Genomic DNA, 17,279 nt, shown 5'->3' on the forward strand with positions numbered 1-17,279 from the left:
CACTCGGTTCAAAAGTGGTTGCAACTAGAATCTTCCGCCCCAGCGCAGATGGTTGAGGGTCTACATGGACAGGTTCATACTATCCCTTCCAAGGCCAATGCAGTCCCGGATTGCCCAGGGAGATCTCCAGAATGCAGATAACCTGCTGGAAAGGTACCTGGTGGACTAGAGTTCCTTGGGGAAGCAAGGTGTTTTAACCTCTTCATACTGGAGTTCCCAAAGTGTGGCTGATATCCAAACAACAGCCTGGTCACCATTAAAAACGGCATCCCCTGAGGCCAACATCCTATCTCTCAAAGGAGCATTTGATAATTTAACGATACTAAACAGGATTGCTAGCTGCCCCATGTACTCTGGTGGCTGGTCTGTGTGTGTGTGTCTGTGCGTGTGTGCATACATGCGTCTGTGTGTGTGTGCCCTATGTACTCTGGTGGCTGGTGTTTGTGTGTGTGCATATGTGTGTGTCTGTCCCATGTACACCGGTGGCTGGTCTGTGCATGTGTCTGTGTGTGCCCTATGTACTCTGGAGGCTGGTGTGTGCTCATGTCTGTGTGTGCGTGTCTGTGTGCATGTGCGCGTGTCTATGTGTGCCCCATGTACTCTGGTGACTGGTCTGTGTGTGTCTGTGCATGCGTGTGTGTCTGTGTATGCATGCGTCTGTGTGTGTCTGTCCAATGTACACTGGTGTCTGGTCTGTGTGTGTGTGTGTGTCTGTGTGTGTCCCATGTACTCTAGTGGCTGGTCTGTGCACGTGTCTGTGTGCCTGTGTGTGTCCCATGTACTCTGGTGGCTGGCCTGTGCGTGTGTCTGTGTGTGTGCCTGTGTGGTTCCCATGTACTCTGGTGGCTGGCCTGTGTGTGTCTGTGTGTGTGTGTGTGCCTGTGTGGTTCCCATGTACTCTGGTGGCTGGCCTGTGTGTGTCTGTGTGTGTGTGTGCCTGTGTGGGTCCCATGTACTCTGGTGGCTGGCCTGTGCGTGTGTCTGTGTGTGTGCGCCTGTGTGTGTCCCATGTACTCTGGTGTCTGGTCTGTGCGTGTGTCTGTGTGCGTGTGTGTGTGCCTGTGTGGGTCCCATGTACTCTGGTGGCTGGCCTGTGCGTGTGTCTGTGTGTGTGTGCCTGTGTGGGTCCCATGTACTCTGGTGTCTGGTCTGTGTGTGCCTGTGTGTCTGTCCCATGTACTCTGGTGTCTGGTCTGTGTGTGCCTGTGTGTCTGTCCCATGTATTCTGGTGGCTGGTCTGCGCGTGTGTCTGTATGTGTGTGCCTGTGTGGGTCCCATGTACTCTGGTGGCTGGCCTGGGCGTGTGTCTGTGTGCCTGTGTGTGTCTTCCATGTACTCTGGTGGCTGGCCTGGGCGTGTGCCTGTGTGTGCCCCATGTACTCTGGTGGCTGGCCAATGAGCTCACCGACTGGCTGCAGCGCTGCAGACGTGACATGACCACTTCCACTAATACATGTTACAATGGGTTTTAGCACCAAATTAAAAACATATAACTGACTGCTTTTTATAAACTTATAAAATGAGTGTTGACCTGTGTTCAGATGCAGGGTTTTTTTTATGCAGATGAAAAGCTGCATTTTCCGGTACGAGCCGAAGCGATGAGAATTTGAGAACGGCAGCGTTTTTTAGTCTGCACATATCAGTTCTTTCAGCTTTTTCCACTGTGTCACCCACAGAAAGTTATGGGGAGTGCAGATATGCTGCAAAATACGCAATAACTGTTTATACAGCATTTTTTAAGCATTTTTGGGAAATAAAACCAACTTTATTAAACAAGTTATGTAGACAAAGAACACGTGTAATCCACACCCAGTAAAATGCAGCAAACGAATGCAGCAAAACTGGCGTTTTGAACACGAGTTTTACCACAATACAATTTGTTATTGTACTTCACTGTCAAGAGAAGGTTTTGACTTACGAAACAAAACGCTGCATGTGAACATAGCCTTAAGGAGAATGGAGAATTATGGTCAGCCAATTGGTTCGGCCCTCCACAACAGTCCCAGTTTCTCATGTGGCCCCTTTGAAAAATTAATTGCCCTTCCCTGCTCTAGGCGTTACTCTTTACATCTTCTCCATTAAGCTATAATTCCTTTTTCGATTGAAATGAATCCTTCTAAAAACTAAATGACCTGTATACCCTTTTGTGAAAGATTTAAATCTAATCAATATCAAGGTGAATAAAACAATTAAAAAAACTTGGCATATCCTAGGACAGGCATACCCCAATATTGGAGAATTTCATAATTTGCGATAAAAGACTACCTAATATTAAGAATAAATTAGTGCGCGCTGACATTGGGCGTAAGATTAGCATTCCCAGACAAACTTTTTTTTAATCAACCAAAACAAATGGGACTTTTCCAAGTTTGAATTGTGCGCAACACAATGTGATTAACCCCTTCACGACATGCGCCATACATGTACTGCGCATGTTGTGTCCCTCCCTTTTTTTTGTGGGCTCCGGCGCGGAGCCCACATCTTTCTCGTCACATGTCAGCTGTTTTGAACAGTTGACATGTACCCGCAACAGCCGCGGGTGGAATCACAATTCACCCACGGCTGTTAACCTCTTTACCCCCAAGGGTGGTTTACACATTAATGACGAGGCCAATTTTTACAATTCTGACCACTGTCCCTTTATGAGGTTATAACTCTGGAACGTTTCAATGGATCCTGATGATTCGGACAATGTTTTCTCGTGACATATTGTACTTCACATTTTCCAAATTTGAATTTTTATGCCCTTAAATCACACAAAATACTTAACAAGTAACATTTCCCACATGTCTACTTTACAACAGCACAATTTTGGAACCAAAATGTTTTTTTGTCAGGGAGTTATAAGGGTTAAAAGTTGACCAGCAATTTCTCATTTTTACAAAACCATTTTTTTTAGGGACCACATCACATTTGAAGTCACTTTGAGTGGTCTATATGATAGAAAATACCCAAAAGTGACACCATTCTAAAAACTGCTCCCCTCAAGGAGCTCAAAACCACATTTAAGAAGTTTATTAACCCTTCAGGTGCTTCACAGGAATTGTTGGAATGTTTAAAAAAAAAAAAAAAATGAACATTTAACATTTTTACACAAAAAATGACTTATTTTACCAAAGGTAACAGGATAAATTGGACCCCAAAAGTTGTTATACAATTTGTCCCGAGTACGGCGATACCCCATATGTGGGGTAAACCACTGTCTGGGCTCATGGCAGAGCTTGGAAGGGAAGGAGTGCCGTTTGATTTTTCAATGCAAAATTGATTGGAATTGAGATAGGACGCCATGTTGCGTTTGGAGAGCCCCTGATGTGCCTAAACATTGAAATCCCCCACAAGTGACTCCATTTTGGAAAGTAGACCCCCTAAGGAACTTATCTAGATGCATTATGAGCACTTTGACCCACCAAGTGCTTCACAGAAGTTTATAATGTAGAGCCGTAAAAATAAAAAATCATTTTTTCACAAAAATGATCTTTTCGCCCCCAATTTTTTATTTTCCCAAGGGAAACAGAAGAAATTGGACCCAGAAAGTTGGGGGGGGGGGAACCACTGTTTGGGCGCATGGCTGAGCTCGGAAGGGAAGGAGCGCCATTTATAATGCAGACTTTGTAGATGGAATGGTCTGCAGGCATCACATTGCATTTGCAGAGCCCCTGATGTACCTAAACAGTAGAAACCCCCCACAAGTGACCCCATATTGGAAACTAGACCCCCCAAGAACCTTATCTAGATGTGTTGTGAGAATTTTGAACCCCCAAGTGTTTCACTACAGTTTATAACGCAGAGCCGTGAAAATAAAAAATTTTTTTTTTCCACAACAATTATTTTTTAGCCCCCAGTTTTGTATTTTCCCAAGGGTAACAGAAAAAATTGGACCCCAAACGTTGTTGTCCAATTTGTCCTGAGTACGCTGATACCCCATATGTTGGGGTAAACCCCTGTTTTGGCGCACGGGAGAGCTCAGAAGGAGCACTGTTTTACTTTTTCAATGCAGAATTGGCTGGAATTGAGATCGGACACCATGTCGCATTTGGAGAGCCCCTGATGTGCCTAAACAGTGGAAACCCCCCAATTCTAACTGAAACCCTAACCCAAACACACCCCTAACCCTAATCCCAACCAAAACCCTAACTCCAACACACCCCTAACCCTAATCCCAACCATAACCCTAACCACACCCCTAACCCTGACACACCACTAACCCTAATCCCAACCGTAAATGTAATCCAAACCGTAACCCTAACTTTAGCCCCAACCCTACTTGTAGCCCCAACCCTAACTTTAGCCCCAACCCTAATGGGAAAATGGAAATAAATACATTTTTTTAATTTTTTTATTTTTCCTTAAGGGGGTGATGAAGGGGGGTTTGATTGGTGGGGGGGGTTTTAGCGGATTTATATGATTGGCAGCTGTCACACACTAAAAGACGCTTTTTATTGCAAAAAATAGTTTTTGAGTCTCAACATTTTCACAGCTATAATATTTCCATATTTTGGTCCACAGAGTCATGTGAGGTCTTGTTTTTTGCGGGACGAGTTGACGTTTTTATTGGTAACATTTTCGGGCACGTGACATTTTTTGATCGCTTTTTATTCCGATTTTTGTGAGGCAGAATGACCAAACACCAGCTATTCATGAATTTCTTTTGGGGGGGCGTTTATACTGTTCCACGTTTGGTAAAATTGATAAAGCAGTTTTATTGTTTGGGTTAGTACGATTACAGCGATATCTCATTTATATAATTTTTTAATGTTTTAGCGCTTTTATACGATAAAAACTATTTTATATAAAAAAAAAAAATGTTTGCATCGCTTTATTCTGAGGAGTGAGGACTATAATGTTTTTTGCTGATGACGCTGTATGGCGGCACGTTTTTTGCGAGACAAGATTTCAGAGGTACCATGCTTTTTATATCCGTCTTTTTGATCGCGTGATATTCCACTTTTTGTTTGGTGGTATGATAATAAAGCGTTGTTTTTTGCCTAATTTTTTTTTCTTTTTTTTTTTTTTACAGGGTTCACTGAAGGGGTTAACTAGTGGGACAGTTTTATAGGTAGAGTTGTTACGGATGCGACGATACTACATTTGTGTGCTTTTATTGTTTGTTTTTTTTTATTTAGATAAAGAAATGTATTTATTGGAACAATTTTTTTTTTTTTTTTTTACACATGTAAATATTTTTTTTTTTACTTTGTCCCACGGTGGGACATCATGTTATAGTGTCAGATTGCTGATCTGATACTTTGCACAGCACTGTGTAAGATCAGCGATCTGACAGGCAGTGCTGCAGGCTTGCGGCACCTGCTCTTAGCAGGCGCATGCAAGCCACCTCCCTGCAGGACCCGGAAGGAGCCCCGTGGACATTTTGGATCCGGGGCCTGCAGGGAGGACGTAGGAGACCCTCTGAACAACGCGATCACATCACATTGTTCGAGGGTCTCAGGGAAGCATGCAGGGAGCCCCCTCCCCGCGCGATGCTTCCCTATGCCGCCAGAATGCTGCGATCATGTTTGATCGCAGTGTTCCGGTGGTTAATGTGCCTGTGATAGTCACCTGATCGGTGATGACATACTATCCCATCGGTGGTCATAGGGGCCCAGACCACCTCGACGGGATAGTACATTGGATGTTAGAAAGGGGTTAACCCATCAATCTCTCACAGCGGCATTTAATGTGATCGCGATGGAAGTGCATCACTAATCTCGCCCATTGGTGACCCCAGGGCCGGCTCCAGGTTTTTGATGGCCCCGGGCGAAAGAGTTTCAGTGGGCGCCCCCCTTTAACACATACCATGATTGCATATAACACAGCCATGTAGTATATAACAGTCCACGCAGTATATAACACAGCCACGTAGTATATAGCACAGCCCACGTAGCATATAACAGCCCATATAGTATATAGCACAGCCAAGTAGTATATAACACAGCCATGCAGTATATAGCACAGACATGTAGTATACAGCACAGCCCCCTTCCCCCCCCCCAAGTCCAGTACTCACTCTCAACGCGCCCGCGCAGCTCCCTGCTCCGGTCTCGGCGGCTGCCGCTGCACTGCCTAACACACAGCGAGTGCGCGATGACATCATCGCGCACCCGCAGCAGCAGTGTCAGAGGGAGAGTGGGGAATGATGGGAGAGGGAGCGTCAAATGACACTCTCTGCTCCATCATTTGCTTTGAACTTTACCGGCAGATGCCGGTATAGTTCAATTCAGCGACGGGGAGTTGGCGCTGGTGGCAGGAGGGCCCCCCTGCCACACAGAGGCCCCATAGCAGCTGCGTGATGTGCCGCTAGCTGAAGGCCCCTGGGGGAGCGGGGGCCCTAGGCATCTGCCTACTCCTAACGCCGACCCTGAATGGGCCCCCCTGTCTGGCCAGGGCCCCAGCACTTGCCAGGGTATGCCGGGTGCTGACGCCGGCATTGGGTGACCCCATCACATGATGGCGAGTAACCAATGGATTGGCATGACAACCAGGTCTTCAGCAGATAATCATCAACATTAACAGAAATAAACACTTGAGATAGATCACTCTGTTTGTAATAACTCTATATACCTTATATATTCGAGTATAAGCCGAGATTTTGAGCCCATTTTTTGGGCTGAAAGTCCCCCTCTCTGCTTATACGCGAGTCATACCCAGGGGTCGGCAGGGGAGGGGGAGCAGGGGCTGTCTAGTAATACTCACCTGCTCCTGGTGCGGTCCCTGGCTCCCCTGCTTCTTCCTGTACTGAGTGGTCACATGGTACTGCTCATTACAGTAATGAATATGCGGCTCCACCTCCCATAGGGGTGGAGCCGCATATTCATTACTGCAATGAGCGGTAACGGTGACAGCTCAGTACAGGAAGAAGCTGCCGGCGCGGGGGAAGCAGGGACTGCACCGCATCAGGAGCAGGTGAGTATAACGGGGAGGGGAGCACTGCGCGATATTCACCTGCTCCTCGTTCTGGCGCCGCTCCATCTTCAGCGTCTTCTGCAGTGACGCTCAGGTCAGAGGGCGCGGTGACGTGGTTACTGCGCGCCCTCTGCCTGAACGTCAGTGCAGAAGACGCTGAAGATGGAGCGGCGCCAGAGCGAGGAGCAGGTGAATATTCAAAGTGCTGGGGGCCTGAGGGACGGAGAGGTGAGTATGTGATTTTTTTTTTATCACAGCAACAGCAAATGGGGCAAGTGTCTGTATGGAGCATCTTATGGGGCCATAACGTTTGTGCAAGATTATATGGGGTGTTATGGTTCTCAATGGCAAGAGAACATAGCCCAGCAAACATTAGAACTAGCTCTTGGAAGGATGGAAACTAAACTGACCATGAACTAAACCTGTCGCACAACTAACAGTAGCCGGGTAGCGTTGCCTTACGTTTTATCCCTAGACGCCCAGCGCCGGCCGGAGGACTAACTAATCCTGGCAGAGGAAAATATAGTCCTGGCTCACCTCTAGAGAAATTTCCCCGAAAGGCAGACAGAGGCCCCCACATATATTGGCGGTGATTTTAGATGAAATGACAAACGTAGTATGAAAATAGGTTTAGCAAAATTGAGGTCCGCTTACTAGATAGCAGGAAGACAGAAAGGGCACTTTCATGGTCAGCTGAAAACCCTGTCAAAACACCATCCTGAAATTACTTTAAGACTCTAGTATTAACTCATAACATCAGAGTGGCAATTTCAGATCACAAGAGCTTTCCAGACACAGAAACGAAACTACAGCTGTGAACTGGAACAAAATGCAAAAACAAACGAGGACTAAAGTCCAACTTAGCTGGGAGTTGTCTAGTAGCAGGAACATGCACAGAAAGGCTTCTGATTACAATGTTGACCGGCATGGAAGTGACAGAGGAGCAAGGCTAAATAGCGACTCCCACATCCTGATGAAAACAGGTGAACAGAGGGGATGATGCACACCAGTTCAATTCCACCAGTGGCCACCGGAGGAGCCCAAAATCCAATTTCACAACAGTACCCCCCCCTCAAGGAGGGGGCACCGAACCCTCACCAGAACCACCAGGGCGATCAGGATGAGCCCTATGAAAGGCACGGACCAGATCGGAGGCATGAACATCAGAGGCAGTCACCCAAGAATTATCCTCCTGACCGTATCCCTTCCATTTGACCAGATACTGGAGTTTCCGTCTGGAAACACGGGAGTCCAAGATTTTCTCCACAACATACTCCAACTCGCCCTCAACCAACACCGGAGCAGGAGGCTCAACGGAAGGCACAACCGGTACCTCATACCTGCGCAATAATGACCGATGAAAAACATTATGAATAGAAAAAGATGCAGGGAGGTCCAAACGGAAGGACACAGGGTTAAGAATCTCCAATATCTTGTACGGGCCGATGAACCGAGGCTTAAACTTAGGAGAAGAAACCCTCATAGGGACAAAACGAGAAGACAACCACACCAAGTCCCCAACACAAAGTCGAGGACCAACCCGACGCCGGCGGTTGGCAAAAAGCTGAGTCTTCTCCTGGGACAACTTCAAATTGTCCACTACCTGCCCCCAAATCTGATGCAACCTCTCCACCACAGCATCCACTCCAGGACAATCCGAAGATTCCACCTGACCAGAAGAAAATCGAGGATGAAACCCCGAATTACAGAAAAAAGGAGACACCAAGGTGGCAGAGCTGGCCCGATTATTGAGGGCAAACTCCGCTAAAGGCAAAAAAGCAACCCAATCATCCTGATCTGCAGACACAAAACACCTCAAATATGTCTCCAAGGTCTGATTCGTCCGCTCGGTCTGGCCATTAGTCTGAGGATGGAAAGCAGACGAGAAAGACAAATCTATGCCCATCCTAGCACAGAATGCTCGCCAAAATCTAGACACGAATTGGGTTCCTCTGTCAGAAACGATATTCTCCGGAATACCATGCAAACGGACCACATTTTGAAAAAACAGAGGAACCAACTCGGAAGAAGAAGGCAACTTAGGCAGGGGAACCAAATGGACCATCTTAGAGAAACGGTCACACACCACCCAGATGACAGACATCTTCTGAGAAACAGGAAGATCCGAAATAAAATCCATCGAGATGTGCGTCCAGGGCCTCTTCGGGATAGGCAAGGGCAACAACAATCCACTAGCCCGAGAACAACAAGGCTTGGCCCGAGCACAAACGTCACAAGACTGCACGAAGCCTCGCACATCTCGAGACAGGGAAGGCCACCAGAAAGACCTTGCCACCAAATCCCTGGTACCAAAGATTCCAGGATGACCTGCCAACGCAGAAGAATGAACCTCAGAAATGACTTTACTAGTCCAATCATCAGGAACAAACAGTCTACCAGGTGGGCAACGATCAGGTCTATCCGCCTGAAACTCCTGCAAGGCCCGCCGCAGGTCTGGAGAAACGGCAGACAATATCACTCCATCCTTAAGGATACCTGTCGGTTCAGAATTACCAGGGGAGTCAGGCTCAAAACTCCTAGAAAGGGCATCCGCCTTAACATTCTTAGAACCCGGCAGGTAGGACACCACAAAATTAAACCAAGAGAAAAACAACGACCAGCGCGCCTGTCTAGGATTCAGGCGTCTGGCGGACTCAAGATAAATTAGATTTTTGTGGTCAGTCAATACCACCACCTGATGTCTAGCCCCCTCAAGCCAATGACGCCACTCCTCAAAAGCCCACTTCATGGCCAAAAGCTCCCGATTCCCAACATCATAATTCCGCTCGGCGGGCGAAAATTTACGCGAGAAAAAAGCACAAGGTCTCATCACGGAGCAATCGGAACTTCTCTGCGACAAAACCGCCCCAGCTCCGATTTCAGAAGCGTCGACCTCAACCTGAAAAGGAAGAGCAACATCAGGCTGACGCAACACAGGGGTGGAAGAAAAGCGGCGCTTAAGCTCCCGAAAGGCCTCCACAGCAGCAGGGGACCAATCAGCAACATCAGCACCCTTCTTAGTCAAATCAGTCAATGGTTTAACAACATCAGAAAAACCAGCAATAAATCGACGATAAAAGTTAGCAAAGCCCAAAAATTTCTGAAGACTCTTAAGAGAAGAGGGTTGCGTCCAATCACAAATAGCCTGAACCTTGACAGGATCCATCTCGATGGAAGAGGGGGAAAAAATATATCCCAAAAAGGAAATCTTTTGAACCCCAAAAACGCACTTAGAACCCTTCACACACAAGGAATTAGACCGCAAAACCTGAAAAACCCTCCTGACCTGCTGGACATGAGAGTCCCAGTCATCCGAAAAAATCAAAATATCATCCAGATACACAATCATAAATTTATCCAAATAATCACGGAAAATGTCATGCATAAAGGACTGAAAGACTGAAGGGGCATTTGAAAGACCAAAAGGCATCACCAAATACTCAAAGTGGCCCTCGGGCGTATTAAATGCGGTTTTCCACTCATCCCCCTGCTTAATTCGCACCAAATTATACGCCCCACGGAGATCTATCTTAGAGAACCACTTGGCCCCCTTTATGCGAGCAAACAAATCAGTCAGCAGTGGCAACGGATATTGATATTTAACCGTGATTTTATTCAAAAGCCGATAATCAATACACGGCCTCAAAGAACCATCTTTCTTAGCCACAAAGAAAAAACCGGCTCCTAAAGGAGATGACGAAGGACGAATATGTCCCTTTTCCAAGGACTCCTTTATATATTCTCGCATAGCAGCATGTTCAGGCACAGACAGATTAAATAAACGACCCTTAGGGTATTTACTACCCGGAATCAAATCTATGGCACAATCGCACTCCCGGTGCGGAGGTAATGAACCAAGCTTAGGTTCTTCAAAAACGTCACGATATTCAGTCAAGAATTCAGGAATCTCAGAGGGAATAGATGATGAAATGGAAACCACAGGTACGTCCCCATGCGTCCCCTTACATCCCCAGCTTAACACAGACATAGCTTTCCAGTCAAGGACTGGGTTATGAGATTGCAGCCATGGCAATCCAAGCACCAACACATCATGTAGGTTATACAGCACAAGAAAGCGAATAATCTCCTGGTGATCCGGATTAATCCGCATAGTTACTTGTGTCCAGTATTGTGGTTTATTGCTAGCCAATGGGGTGGAGTCAATCCCCTTCAGGGGTATAGGAGTTTCAAGAGGCTCCAAATCATACCCACAGCGTTTGGCAAAGGACCAATCCATAAGACTCAAAGCGGCGCCAGAGTCGACATAGGCATCCGCGGTAATAGATGATAAAGAACAAATCAGGGTCACAGATAGAATAAACTTAGACTGTAAAGTGCCAATTGAAACAGACTTATCAAGCTTCTTAGTACGCTTAGAGCATGCTGATATAACATGAGTTGAATCGCCGCAATAGAAGCACAACCCGTTTTTTCGTCTAAAATTCTGCCGTTCACTTCTGGACAGAATTCTATCACATTGCATATTCTCTGGCGTCTTCTCAGTAGACACCGCCAAATGGTGCACAGGTTTGCGCTCCCGCAGACGCCTATCGATCTGGATAGCCATTGTCATGGACTCATTCAGACCCGCAGGCACAGGGAACCCCACCATAACATCCTTAATGGCATCAGAGAGACCCTCTCTGAAATTCGCCGCCAGGGCGCACTCATTCCACTGAGTAAGCACAGCCCATTTACGGAATTTCTGGCAGTATAATTCAGCTTCGTCTTGCCCCTGAGATAGGGACATCAAGGCCTTTTCCGCCTGAAGCTCTAACTGAGGTTCCTCATAAAGCAACCCCAAGGCCAGAAAAAACGCATCCACATTGAGCAACGCAGGATTCCCTGGAGCCAATGCAAAAGCCCAATCCTGAGGGTCGCCCCGGAGCAAGGAAATCACAATCCTGACCTGCTGAGCAGGATCTCCAGCAGAGCGAGATTTCAGGGACAAAAACAACTTGCAATTATTTTTGAAATTTTGAAAGCAAGATCTATTCCCCGAGAAAAATTCAGGCAAAGGAATTCTAGGTTCAGATATAGGAACATGAACAACAAAATCTTGTAAATTTTGAACTTTCGTGGTGAGATTATTCAAACCTGCAGCTAAACTCTGAATATCCATTTTAAACAGGTGAACACAGAGCCATTCCAGGATTAGAAGGAGAGAGAGAGAAAGGCTGCAATATAGGCAGACTTGCAAGAGATTCAATTACAAGCACACTTAGAACTGAAGGGAAGAAAAAAAAAAAAAAATAAAATCTTCAGCAGACTTCTCTTTTCTCTCCTTTCTCTGTCAATTAATTTAACCCTTTTGTGGCCGGTCAAACTGTTATGGTTCTCAATGGCAAGAGAACATAGCCCAGCAAACATTAGAACTAGCTCTTGGAAGGATGGAAACTAAACTGACCATGAACTAAACCTGTCGCACAACTAACAGTAGCCGGGTAGCGTTGCCTTACGTTTTATCCCTAGACGCCCAGCGCCGGCCGGAGGACTAACTAATCCTGGCAGAGGAAAATATAGTCCTGGCTCACCTCTAGAGAAATTTCCCCGAAAGGCAGACAGAGGCCCCCACATATATTGGCGGTGATTTTAGATGAAATGACAAACGTAGTATGAAAATAGGTTTAGCAAAATTGAGGTCCGCTTACTAGATAGCAGGAAGACAGAAAGGGCACTTTCATGGTCAGCTGAAAACCCTGTCAAAACACCATCCTGAAATTACTTTAAGACTCTAGTATTAACTCATAACATCAGAGTGGCAATTTCAGATCACAAGAGCTTTCCAGACACAGAAATGAAACTACAGCTGTGAACTGGAACAAAATGCAAAAACAAACGAGGACTAAAGTCCAACTTAGCTGGGAGTTGTCTAGTAGCAGGAACATGCACAGAAAGGCTTCTGATTACAATGTTGACCGGCATGGAAGTGACAGAGGAGCAAGGCTAAATAGCGACTCCCACATCCTGATGAAAACAGGTGAACAGAGGGGATGATGCACACCAGTTCAATTCCACCAGTGGCCACCGGAGGAGCCCAAAATCCAATTTCACAACAATGGGGCAAGTGTCTGTATGGAGCATCTTATGGGGCCATAACGTTTGTGCAGCACTGTATGGGGCAACTATCTTTATGGAGCATCTTATGGGGCCATAACGTTTGTGCAGCACTATATGGGGTAAGTGTCTGTATGGGGCCATAACGTTTGTGCAGCACAATATGGGGCAAGTGTATGAATGCAGCATCTTATGGGGCCATAATCAACGTTTGTGAAGCATTATATGGGGCAAATATCTTTATGGAGCATCTTATGGGGCCATAAATCAACGTTTGTGCAGCACCATATGGGGCAAGTGTCTGTATGGAGCATCTTATGGGGCCATAACGTTTGTGCAGCACTATATGGGGCAAATGTCTGAATGGTGTATCTTATGGGGCCATAACGTTTGTGCAGAATTATATGGGTCAAATATCTTTATGGAGCATCTTATGGGGCCATTATTAACCTCTATGCAGGATTACATGGGGCATATTTTAATATGGAGCATCTTATGGGGCCATCATAAACTTTATGGAGCATTATATGAGGCTCCTGATTCAATATGGATATTCAAAACCACTTAACCTACTGATGTCTCAATTAATTTTACTTTTATTAGTATCTATTTTTACTTTTGACATTTACCAGTAGCTGCTCCATTTCCCACCCTAGGCTTATACTCGAGTCATTAAGTTTTCCCAGTTTTTTGTGGCAAAATTAGGGGGGGGGTCGGCTTATACTGTAATATAAGTTTCACTTTTTGCATTGAAGAACTGAAATAAATTAACTTTTTGATGATATTCTAATTTTGTGAGAAGCCCATGTATGTATAATATCTACCTATCTTGTTAGTTGGTATATTTGTTATTTGATATGTATGATTTTCTTTTTATGATCTGCTGTTTCTTCTTTCTTTTATTTCCTTTGATTGTGTCATGGTTTATAGAGTCCTAATTAGAGATGAGGGAACTTTCCAAGGTTCGGTTCGGCTCGCCGAACTTCGTGATGTTTGCCGAACATGTTCGCCAAGTAGTTTGACGAACATACTTGAACCTTATTAAATTCAATAGGATGCAAAACCAAATGTATACACTTATACCCCTTGCAACAGCTCAATCTTTTTTCCCCCTGCCACAGTCAGGTGGCACAAATATCAGTTTCATAGAGTACTATTCGTAGAAAAATGTAAGGAAAGTAACACAGGTAGTTGCAAAAGACATTGGATATCCATGACTTGTTCATTTTGATGAAAGTTAGGCAGTATACACTTTAAGGGGCAGCCACATGTGCTTATTCATCAACGTTGAACACACGTTCTGAGAGAACTCTGATTGTCGGATGTGACAAAACCTCCAAAGTGAGACGGGAGCTCAGGCCACTCTTCCATTTTTGAAGGCCAAAATGCAAAAGGGTCCAAATTCCACCTGATGGTATTATTGAGCTTGAGATAGTCTTGCACCATCTTCTTTAGTCGGTCAGTCACAGCGTGTCAACCTTGGACTCTGTTCTACTGGTGCCTGGGGTGGTCTAAAAAGTGTGTGAAATGACTCACAGAAACTGTTTATGCCACTTACACTGCTACTGCTGCTAATGTTTTTGTGGTGATGCCGTGGCGTTTCTGGGGTTGGAAGTCTATCACTGCGATGCACACTGTGCCTCACTACAGTCTTGGGGAAAAAACATTGTTAATATTTTCTACAAGCATGTTTTGATACTCCAGCATGCCCGCTTCCCTTTCCAGCGAGTTAAGCATCTGGCAAAATTTACTCTTGAATGTGGATTTAACAGAGTGGCAAACCAGTAGTCAGCACTATTTCTAACCCAAAGAATACGGGCATCATGTTGGAGATAGGTGTAGCAAGAAGGCACTCATGTATCGGATGCTTCCAAGAAGTCCAATTCCATGGTATATTGGTGGCGAGGTAACACTCAAGCTTGCTTCCTTCGTCCCTTCCCACCAACCACGGACAACAGAGAGGGATTATTATCCTCTTCATCTCCTAACTGTTGTGCGTCCATCATCTCTTCCTCCCTGTCCTCTTCAATTTGTTCCTTGACTCCTGCACGGTCACTAACAATTTGTCTGGTACCATGAGCACCCCTCGATTGAGGTAATCCACCCTCCCATCGAACCCATCTGTACAATGAGAGTCTGGAACTTGGAGAAATTGTTATCTCTTCCGCATCCTCCTCTCCTTCCACCTCTTCCTCTGGGACCACCACCTCCTCCCGTAGAGTATTCAAAGTGTGCTCCAGAATGTAGATGGCCGTAATAATGATGCTGACGATGGCACCATTAGCGCTAACCATCTTAGTAGTCATTTCGAGACTGTGCAGAAGTATGCAGCGATCCTTCATCTGTGCCCACTTTGCAAGCGCGATTTGCACAACGTCCATCCCGTGTTGGCCCAGGCTATACAAAAGGACATACTGCACCAAGGCTCGTTGCTGCTGCCACAGTCAATGCAACATGTGCAGAGTGGAATTCCACCATGTCTGAACATCGCAGATCAAATGAATAACCGGAAGACCGAAAGACCTGGGTAGCGATGCAAGTAGATGACCTGCGGGGAGCGATCATCGGAAGTGAGCACGCAGTGACCGTGCTTACTACAGGAGTGCGTCCAGGCCGGGATATTGGCAGAAAAATTGCTGTACCACCAGGTTGAGGATGGGAGCCATGCAAGTCACCTGTGTGAGGTTGCCCTGGCATAGGGCCGCCACCAGGTTTGCACCATTATCACATAGGGCCTTCTCTGGCTCCAGGTTCAGTGAAGACAGCCATTGCCAACAGATTGGAGATGGTGGAGTTCAAGCTCTTAGCTTGAGCATGTGTAGGACGAAACATTCTTTTACATGACCACAACTCCAGGACCAAGGGCTGGCTGCTGTGCTGAGAGAGGGTAGAATAGGGTAAACATGACAAACTGCTCGACTGTGAGTGAGGTGCAGGCGGAGATGTTATGGTGAATTGAGAAAGATGTGTGGTGCTACGTGACACAAAAACGGCAGGCACATCCACTTCCGTAATAGATGATGGGTTCTCACTCACCCCGACTGTAGGGGATAAAAAAATGGAGCTTCGGCAGCCAGAGACCTGTGTGAGAACATTTGGCACGGTCACGGAGGAGGAAAAAGCAGCAGATGTGGTTGATTGGACAGCCAGTGGTTGGCGAGGCCCGCTAGTCCGCAATTTAGCGTAATGAATTTCCCAGGCAAAGGCATGTTGATCGTGCATGTGCCGGTTCATGCATGTAGTACTCAAATTATTGCAATTTTTGCCTCTACAGAGCCTTTTTTGGCAAAATAGGCAGTTAACGTGAGTTGGGTCATCCTTTGCAATATCAAGAAAAGGCACAGGCTAGGCAATCCTTACTGCCCCAGTGAATAGCAGATGCAGGACTTGTGCTGGCAACAGCCAGACTTGTAGATGAGAATGCAGTGCTTGTCGTGGTTGCATCACAATGTGTCTGAGCGGGATGCCCCAACAACACGCCCTCTGCTGAGCTACTCAGCTGCGTACCTCTGGGTTCACACCAAGAGGGATCTACAACTTCATTGTCATCCTCTCCGACTCTTCACTGCAACAGTTTTATCCCAAACGAATAGTGGAAATGTGATTATTTACCAATCTTTAAACGGAATTTTGACGACTTTGAGGAAAAATTCTTGGGAAACAGAACACAAACCCGAATGTTGCTATATTCATGCAGAATGTGACATAGGTGAATGTTTTCTGAACAAGTTCGCTGATCAATATTCTTAATAAACCAGCCTGGAACGTTATACTTAAACCACTACCTGTGCCAACTCAAGCGCCACCAAGTGAGTAGAAAATGTTATTGAGGTTTTTAGGCTGAGAAAATTCTCTTGTACATAGCAGTAAGCCTGTGGCTGGTAATGTTTCTGTCTTACACATCTGAGGTCACCGACACTAAGATGCTTCATAATATGCTTCGAGACATCCATTGTGCACAGTGACCTGGGATAGCTCTTTACTCACAGTCCTGTCTATCTCCTCTGCAGCAGCTCAGAAATGTGTTCTGGATGCAGGGGAGAAACATTTGTACAAAATACTGTTAAAAAAAACACATTGAGAAATCGCAAACGTTTTGACTTTTGGGCATTTTCACGCCAGTCAAAAAGAGGTCCGCCAAAGAGGGTGAAGTATCTAAGGGGCTTGCTGGTGCCCGCCAAATTTATAACTAGGGGCATAACTTACACCCATCAGAAATGTTGCTCCAATCCGTTCTTGACTTTTTCTGGCAAGACGCACAGAGGCGCGCACCACTGAGAAGAAGTACTGTGTGTACGTCTGAATCAATTCAGTATTACTTA

At 45.9% G+C, this 17,279-nt stretch overlaps 1 protein-coding gene across 1 annotated transcript in view; it reads right to left on the minus strand.

The window, feature by feature from the left end:
• LOC143767216 (uncharacterized) overlaps window positions 1-17,279 on the minus strand; it is a 92,740-nt gene that overhangs the window by 50,466 nt on the left and 24,995 nt on the right. The gene's annotated exons all lie outside the window — the stretch shown is intronic.

This window comes from Ranitomeya variabilis, chromosome 4 (assembly GCF_051348905.1).
Source record: "Ranitomeya variabilis isolate aRanVar5 chromosome 4, aRanVar5.hap1, whole genome shotgun sequence".
In the NCBI taxonomy this organism is placed as follows: Eukaryota; Metazoa; Chordata; class Amphibia; order Anura; family Dendrobatidae; genus Ranitomeya; species Ranitomeya variabilis.